General features: G+C 40.9%; 1 pseudogene; it reads right to left on the reverse strand.

Moving 5' to 3' along the window:
• Window positions 1-798: 798 nt before the first annotated feature.
• Window positions 799-7593, reverse strand: LOC133754745 (serine/threonine-protein kinase NLK-like; annotated as a pseudogene).
• Window positions 7594-9190: the final 1597 nt, after the last annotated feature.

Consider the following 9190-nt stretch of genomic DNA (forward strand, 5'->3'; position numbering starts at 1 on the left):
AAATATAAGTTGGCTGTAGATGTGTAGATTGATTTCTGGTGTTTCTATTCTGTTCCATTGGTCTATCCATCTGTTTCTGTACCAGTACCATGCTGTTTTGATAACAACTGCCCTGTAGTATGTCCTAAAATCAGGTATCATGATGCCTCCGGCTTTGTTTTTGTTGTACAGGATTGCTTTGGCTATTCGAGGTCTTCTGTGTCTCCATATGAATTTCAGCATCATTTTTTCCAGATCTGAGAAGAAGGTCTTCGGGATCTTGATGGGTATTGCATTGAATGTATAAATTGCTTTTGGGAGAATAGACATTTTGATGATATTGATTCTTCCAATCCATGAGCATGGAAGATTTCTCCATTTTTTGGTATCCTCTTTTATTTCTTTCTGTAAGGTTTTTCTGTAAGGTTTTTGAGATACATCTTAACAGCTGCACCAAATTTGCAAAATGTGTGTAACTCTGGATGAAATATTTTTCTTCTAAAAGCACAATGATTTTAAAGGATTAAAAGTCTAGTAACATTTCTAAATATGATTCATATCATGAAAGCAGTGGTTGTTAATTTTAAACTGAATTAACAAAATTACAGACCATACATGATTACCCTCCAGAACTGCAAATACCAGACAGCAGCCATGAGCTGCATCACACCTTAAGTAGTACATTTACCCTATAGTTACTCTCATACCAGAGGACATGGGGACATGGCAGAGGGTTTAGCACAGTGAAACTAGCAATGTTCATAAAGTTACAGACAGAGTTGATGTAAAGAGGCACTCTTCTGTTACAAAAGGAGCTGGTTAGTAATTTTTAAGCTGCCTTACAGAACTGATGTTCCTCTCATAAATATCATCAAATTGGGGATTAGTGATGGGCTCAATAGCACTGGTGTAAACTCCAGTAGAGGTGGAAATGTTACATTTACACACATACACACACACACACACTAGCATAGTCACCATTCATTTAGGTAGGGGTGGGCTAAGGCATCCTTAGTGGACGTTCTTTTAGATGGATCAAACACTAAAATCCTGCCTTTAACTGCTACAGAGTATAGAGAATAGGAATAGATGACTGTGAGATGTGGAGGATGCCTTCAAAAGGGCCTTAAGCTGTTAGCATTGCTTCCAAAGACAGTGTACTCAATAGGTCTATGGTCAAATCCAACTGCTGAGGGACTCCCCTGAAACAATATTCTTTATCCCAATAATTCTGCTAAGATACATCTGATGGACCAGATGTCCATAGGACTAACAGCAGAATATCAGGATTTCTGGAGCATAATTTATGTAGTTAACTTCCTAAATCTTACTGAGATTCATTTGATTATTCCACTCTGGCCAATGCAGAATAGAAAATCTTTTGAACACAGTTGCTGTTCAGAAGGAGTCACATTCTTTTTTTTTTTTTTTTGACAGGCAGAGTGGATAGTGAGAGAGCGAGACAGAGAGAAAGGTCTTCTTTTTTGCCGTTGGTTCACCCTCCAGTGGCCGCGGTGGCCTGCACATTGTGCTGATCCAAAGCCAGGAGAGGAGCCAGGTGCTTCTCCTGGTCTCCCATGTGGGTGCAGGGCCCAAGGACTTGGGCCATCCTCCACTGCCTTCCCGGGCCATAGCAGAGAGCTGGCCTGGAAGAGGGGCAACCGGGATAGAATCCAGTGCCCCGACTGGGACTAGAACCGGTGTGCTGGCACCGCAAGGTGGAGGATTAGCCTGTTAAGCCACGGCGCCGGCCAGGAGTCACATTCTTAATGTCTTGATGTAAATTGTCAGCTCAAAGGAGATATTTCAAACCTTATAAAACCTTGTGAACAAAACTTTAACATGATATGAGCTGAATGATAGAGGAGAGATAATTATAAAAATTTCATGTGGTTCGCTCTGTGTCAATTCTGTGCAACACATATTTCTACAAAATAGTCAATATGTGGAAGCTGGAATATGTCAAGGGTCAAGATCACATTATCATGTTTAAAAAAACACATCTTGCATTCCCATGAGCCTCTTCTTTAAGAGATCAAATTCTGGAAGGCACAGCATTCTTTGAGTGCTACTCTCATTCCATCTCTTGGACCTACTACTGACTAGGCAAGACCAAAGGCTGGATATTCAATAAGTCTATCTGTTTCAAGATCCGGCTGCTGTTGTGGGTGATACCAATACTGATGACTGTGTGCTTTAATGGTAGCAGCTAGAGCAGCGCATATCTGAGCTGGGCTTGCTGAAGATAGGAAATATGGCTGCTATTACACAAGATTTAACATGGTTAACGCAACTGTGAAAGAAGTATGCCACTGTACAGGGTGGACAGCAGTAACTGAATTTGCAATGTTGAGAGTGGTGGTGATGATCAATCTGAGGCAGAGGAAGGTCAAGAAGATGGTAATGGTGTGGTGTTGTGTTGCTACTGCTGTATGAACATTGTAAGCTGTCATTATTTTTTAAAGGTTTATTTTATTATTTTAAAGAAAGGGAGAGACATTCTATATGCTGGTTCACTCCCTAGATGGCTGCAACAACAGGGTTGGGCCAGGCTAAAGCCAGGAGCCAGGAGCTTCTTCCTAGGTTTCTCATGTGGATGGCAGAGGCCCAAACACTTGCACCATCTCCAGATGCTTTTCCTAGGCCTAGTGGGAAGTTGGATTTAAAGTGGAGCAGCTAGGATAGGAATTTGTGTCCACATAGTATGCCAGTGTTGCATGCCACAGCTTTAGCTGTTTTACCACAATGCCATCCCCAGCTGGTATTATTTTTGTATTGACTCTTGTGCCATAATGAGAAATCCAAACAATGCCCTTTGATTAGAAAACAAATTGGTTAAATTGTCATTTGACCATTTACAAGTGTATAAAAACCATGCATTCCATTTTGAAAATATGGACCATAACTGGCTATATGTCTTCTTCAGCCAATCCAAACAAGTTAGAGGATCTTGGTATTTAATATTTTGGGTCAGTGTGTGGGTTACCTGGAGAAAAGGAAAAAAGGGCCCTTGACTTCAAGATTTCTGCTACAAGTGGGAGCTAAACCTCCACTCTTAATTTGGGATATGTTTCACCTTTGAATTGGGCAAGCCTCACAATGCACTGAACTCCACATGTGAAAAGCCTCAGGGAGGGGCCAGTGCCATGGCACAGTAGGTTAATTCTCCACCTGTGGCACCAGCATCCCATATGGCACCAGTTCTAGTCCTGGCTGTTCCTCTTCCAATCCTGTTCTCTGCTATGGCCTGGGAAAGCAGTAGAAGATGGCCCAAGTGCTTGGGCCCTGCACCCACATGGGAGACTGGGAAGAAGCACCTGGCTGCTGGCTTCGGATCGGTGCAGCTCCGGCCTCTGCAGCCATTTGGGGAGTGAACCAATGAAAGGAAGACCTTTCTGTCTCTCCCTCTAACTGTAACTCTACCTCTCAAATAAATAAATAAAATCTTAAAAAAAAGGCTCAGGGAACAGACCCTTGGAATTGCATGAGTTAACTCATCTACACTTTCCATTCCCATACCCTTTTACTAACATCTGCCATCTCCCCCAAAGCACACATTAAAAATAATTCCAACCCTCTGTATTTAAAAGATCAGAGTGGGATTTTCATGAAAACCACCTGAGTCCTGCCCTGAACTCTCATTCCTTCCTGTATCTCCCTCTACTCCTAGTCATCTGGACTTGCTGGTGGTACCAAACATTCCTGTTGGAAACAAGGGGGTAGCCTGGAGGACTGGAGTGACAAGGGGTCACAGGTAGGAGAGAAAGGAGAAATAGAACAGGACAAAGTGAAACTAATGAGGTATATGACAAAAGGTGGGTAGCACTCAGCCCTCAGACAGATGGAAATGCCCAAGAGAAGTTGAAGGTCCAAGGAACAAAGAATAGGAATCCTTGGAGGCAGTTATGGTACATTCAGAAGCAGGCTAACTCTGAACCTGATTCCAGCTGCTGTTGCTGAGGAGGAATGGGGGGAAAATGGCTGGGCACCCTCATCACATGATAGATCCAAGGATCTCAAGGCTTCCCTGTCTCCCTCTGGGACCCCACCAGGCTCCCATCCCTTAAGCCAATTTCTCAGCCACCACAAATACTCTGGTTAGTCTCACTTCTCCTAGCAAAGACAGAATGATCTTTAGACAAAATCATTAGAAATATCAGCTTTATTTATTTAAATATAATTGCTATGTCAACATCAAATTGAGTTGCAATTGATATTTAACTTTGGTAAGACAATCATTTCACCAAAATATATAACACAGGGATTTCCTCATGGAGTGATATTAAAGATCCCACAAAATCTTAATTCCATTCCTATCTCTTATTAAGAAAAAATCATACTCTTTTATGGTCCCTTTTGAGAAATAAACAATTCTCTATTCTGCTAACTCACTGAGATACTCGAACTAGTTGACTAACCAATGATAATTTATTGCATTGCTTGTTTCCAATAGGCTGCCAGTTTGTTAATGTTGTGCTCTGGTTCACCACATTCTGATTGTTGTGAGACCGCCTTGACAATCTCACACTTATTTAAATTATTTAAATTTCAAAAACCTGTGACTGATTATAACAAATGAAATACGAGGTAAAGGCTTCCAGGGATGTGAGAAATATACCCTTATGGAACAAATTCAAGAATAAAGAATCGAGGCCAAACAGACACATGAAAAAATGTTCAGGATCACTAGCAATCAGGGAAATGCTAATCAAAACCACAATGAGTTTTCACCTCACCCCGGTTAGAATAGCTTACATAAAGAAATCTATCAACAACAGATGCTGGCGAGGATGTGGGGAAAAAGGGACACTAACCAACTGTTGGTGGGAATGCAAACTGGTAAAGCCACTATGAAAGACAGTTTGGAGATACCTCAGAAATCTAGATATTGTCCTACCATACAACCCAACCATCCCATTCCTTGTAATTTACCCAAAGGAAATTAAACTGGCAAATAAAAGAGCTGTCTGCACCTCAATGTTTATTGCATCTCAATTCACAATAGCTAAGACATGGAATCAACCTAAATGCCCATCAACAGAAGACTGGAGAAAGAAATTATGGGATATGTACTTTATAGTATTTTATACAACAGTAAAAAAAATGAAATCTGGTCATTTGCAACAAAATGGAGGAATCTGGAAAACATTATGCTAAGTGAAATAAGCCAGTCCCAAAGGGACAAATATCACATGTTCTCCCTGATCAGTGACAAATAATTGAACACCTAAAATGGACCCTGTAGAAGTGAAACTGACACTATGAGAAGCAATGAGTTGATCAGCCCTTGTCCTGACTGTTGAGGAACAACTTACTATTTTATTCCTTTTAGTATTTTTTTCTTCTACTTAATACTATTGGTTGAACTCTGTAATTAACACACAATTATTCTTACATGCTTAAATTTAACTGAAAAGTGATCCCTGTTAAATATAAGAGTTGGAATAAGAGAAAGAGGAGATGTACAGTTTGGCGCATGCTCACTCAGACATATCCCTATTGGTAGAGCTAGAAATGTGCCAGGGGATTCCAATTCAATCCCATCAAGGTGGCATGTACCAATGCTATCTTACTTGTTAAAGTGATCAGTTTAAGTTCATAATTGATCAAAAAGATAGGATTAATTGTCAAAGGGATTACATAAATAAGACCAGTGTCTGCAAATAATTGATAGAATTAAAAAGGAGAGAGGCCAGCACCATGGCTCAACAGGCTTATTCTCCACCTAGCAGCACTGGCACACTGGGTTCTAGTCCCAGTCAGGGCGCCGGATTCTGTCCCGGTTGCCCCTCTTCCAGGCCAGCTCTCTGCTGTGGCCCGGGAGTGCAGTGGAGGATGGCCCAAGTGCTTGGGCCCTGCACCCCATGGGAGACCAGGATAAGCACCTGGCTCCTGGCTTTGAATCAGTGCAGTGCGCCGGTCACAGCGTGGCGGCCATTGGAGGGTGAACCAACGGCAAAGGAAGACCTTTCTCTCTGTCTCTCTCTCTCACTGTCCACTCTGCCTGTCAAAAAAAAAAGAATTAAAAATGAGAGAATGATCCTATATGGGAAGCAGGATACACAGCAGACTTATAGAATGGCAAAAGCCCTAAACAGCACTCTGGCCTCAGAATCAGCCATTAAGGCATTCAGATCTGGCTAAAAATCATGAGAGTTTCGCAGGCATGGAAAGCCAAGACACTGTGGCAAAAAAAAAAAAAGACCTAAGTGAAATATCTCTGTGAGTGAGATCCCAGCAGAAAAAACAGGCCATCAAAGAAGGCAGTACCTTTCTCTGAAGGGAGGAGAGTACTTCCGCTTTGACTATGGCCTTCTCTAAATAAGATTAGAGTTGGTGAACTCAAGAGGCTTCCATAGCCTTGACAGCTCATGACAAGAGCCTCGGGTGATTACTGACATCATAAATAAGAGTGTCAATTGTTAAATCAGCAATGGGAGTCACTGTGCACCTGCTCCCCATGTAGGACCTCTGCCCTTAATGTTTTGTTCTATGCAAATTAATGGTAAAACTACTACTGAAACAGCATCCTATACTTTGTGTGTCTTTGTAGGTGCAGTATGTTGAAATCTTTACTTAGTGTATACTAAGTTGATCTTCTGTATATAAAGTTAATTGAAAATGAATCATGATGAAGAATGGGATGGGAGAGGGAGTGGGAAATGGGATGGTTGTGGGTGGGAGGGATGTTATGGGGGGTAGCCACTATAATCCACAAGTTGTACTTTGAAACTTTATATTTATTAAAAAAAATAAACTAAAAAAAAAGAATTGTGGCCAGCACTGTGACACAGCAGATTAAAGCCCTGACCTGAAGCACCGGCATCCCATTTGGGTGCCAGTTCTAGTCCTGGCTGCTCCTCTTCTGATCCAGCTCTCTACTGTGGCTGGAATAGCAGTAGAAGGTGGTCCAAGTTCTTGGGCCCCTACATCCACGTGGGAGACCCAGAGGAAGCTCCTGGCTTCAGGTCATCACAGCTCTGGCTGTTGTAATTTGAGGCATGAACAAGTGGATGGAAGACCTCTCTCTCTGTCTCTACCTCTCTCTGTAACTCTTTGAAATAAATAAAATAAATCTAAAACAAAATCATTCCTCTTCTTTTTGTATGTTTTATCTGATCTGAAATACATGAAGAAATATCTGTTGCAGTAGGCTGAAGACAACAGAAACAATAAGCAAGAAGCTGAAACAGAGGATATCTATATCCTGCACAGTATTGCAAATCAGGACTGCAGTGAAAGGCACGGACAAAATATATTTTCTTGGGGCTGACTTGAGGTTTTTGTTTAATTTGTTCTTGGAGGATTTTTCACCCTTCTAAGGGTGTTTTATTGAATGTTATTCCTTTCAGAAATTTAAGTACCATGGATGTTTCACCTATTAGTCTCCTTGTGCTCCCCTATCTTAGTTGTCAGTCCCAAGGCCTCTTGTGTCTTCACCTATTGAAAGCTTCCCACTACTCCTTTCCAATTTCCCTATTGGGGTAAATGCCGTAGGCATATTGGCTTAGGATAGAAGTGTCCTATGCTGATGCCCAATCACCCTTCCTGCTATATTACTTACAGTCTTATCCTTTCATAACAGGGGTAGATTGCAATGATATAGTGACTCATCCTGACATGGGCCAACACCAAAGGAAGCCTATAAACAAGTCACACACCTTTCTGCTAAGGTCTGCATATTTGCAGATCAATGCACTAAGGGTACTGCTCATCTTTAGTAATGTTGTTATCATGGAATATACAAATCATTTCAATGCAAGGATAAGGCTCATGGAACTGTTGAAAGATGGCATTTTTCTTAGACAAGTACTAAAATGACAGGAATTTCTACTTTCCAGGTCTTCACCCTCCACCACGTTACAAAACTTGGTTCACACTGAAAATTACCTTAATATCGACAGTAATGTCTCATTAAGTTAACATTTTCTGAAGTTTTATTACAGTGGAGATACTTGATGTGAGATTTTCAATACCCTATAAATATGTGACAGATTAGTGCAGTGTCTATTCCCTGGAGAACATGCTTTCTGTATGAAATCCACAGTGAATATCAAGTTTATGAGCATCTCTCTTCTTGTGTCTATGGAAGCATCTTGCCAGAAAATGCAATGTTGTGATAGCATCAGCACAATGAAGGGAATCAGGACACAGGGAGCTGGGTTTTGCAGCATACCTGGCAGTTTTTGACAGTGCCCTGGGACAGCTAATAGTTGGCAAAGGGTGTTATGTGTGTCAGACCTCACAAGACAACACAAAGACAAAGGTCCTCATATTCTGAAGCCCAGCCACAACCCCATAAGGTCTCTCTCCCAGCTCAAATGCAGATTCTCAGCAGAAACTAACACTATTGTCACAAAATCCATCCTCTCAATCACAATGAATGTTGTGATGACAGTGGTTGTTTTTCAGTTAGAATGTGGCCTCAGTGGATTTCAGCAATAGACACAGGTGCATAAAATTTGATTTTTTTTTTTAATTTTGAGACCCTGAACAAAGATTCCCTCTCTGCAGAAGAGAAGCTTCTATACCTCTGGGAACAAAGATTGAAAAATTTCCCTCCTGGGACCTCAAGTTACAGAAAGAGACTGACACTAGCCTTCGCTAGTCTCCAAATGATAGGACTGTCAGCTCTATACCCTTCAGTCTTACTATAGTTCTCACTGCCCTCATGATCAGGCATAAGATCCACCAAACAATTCCTAACATGTCACAGGACTTGGGGTTTTAGTGCATGGTCACATTTACTGTGCAGAGTCCAACTGCCAAATTTCAATGATTTCAAATTGTGGAGCACTTGAAGCAAGTTTACCCATCAGTATAAAGTGTAAGCTCGATGAATCTTTTTGAGTTGGAAGGTTGGCAAGATAATAGTCTCAAGCCCTTGCCCCAAAAAGATAAGGATAAACCTTGGGATATGTATGGTGTGTGTGTGTGTGTGTGTTTGTGTGTGTGTTTATCTATGCACATGTGTTAAGATTTCCCACATTTTCAACAATGAAATATAACTAAAATATCAAGAGTCACATTTTTGTAAATATATCTCTAATCAATTCATGTACGTTCTAAAAGAGAAGCAAATTCCAAATCAATTTTTCTACATTTTCTCCTTGTTTTTTTATGAATTTTTTATATTTGTGAATCTTCCTGACTAATTCATTAATAACTTTCCTTAGGGATAAATGTCATATAAAACCAGCTTTATCTGATT

Source organism: Lepus europaeus, unplaced genomic scaffold, assembly GCF_033115175.1.
Source record: "Lepus europaeus isolate LE1 unplaced genomic scaffold, mLepTim1.pri SCAFFOLD_29, whole genome shotgun sequence".
In the NCBI taxonomy this organism is placed as follows: domain Eukaryota; kingdom Metazoa; phylum Chordata; class Mammalia; order Lagomorpha; family Leporidae; genus Lepus; species Lepus europaeus.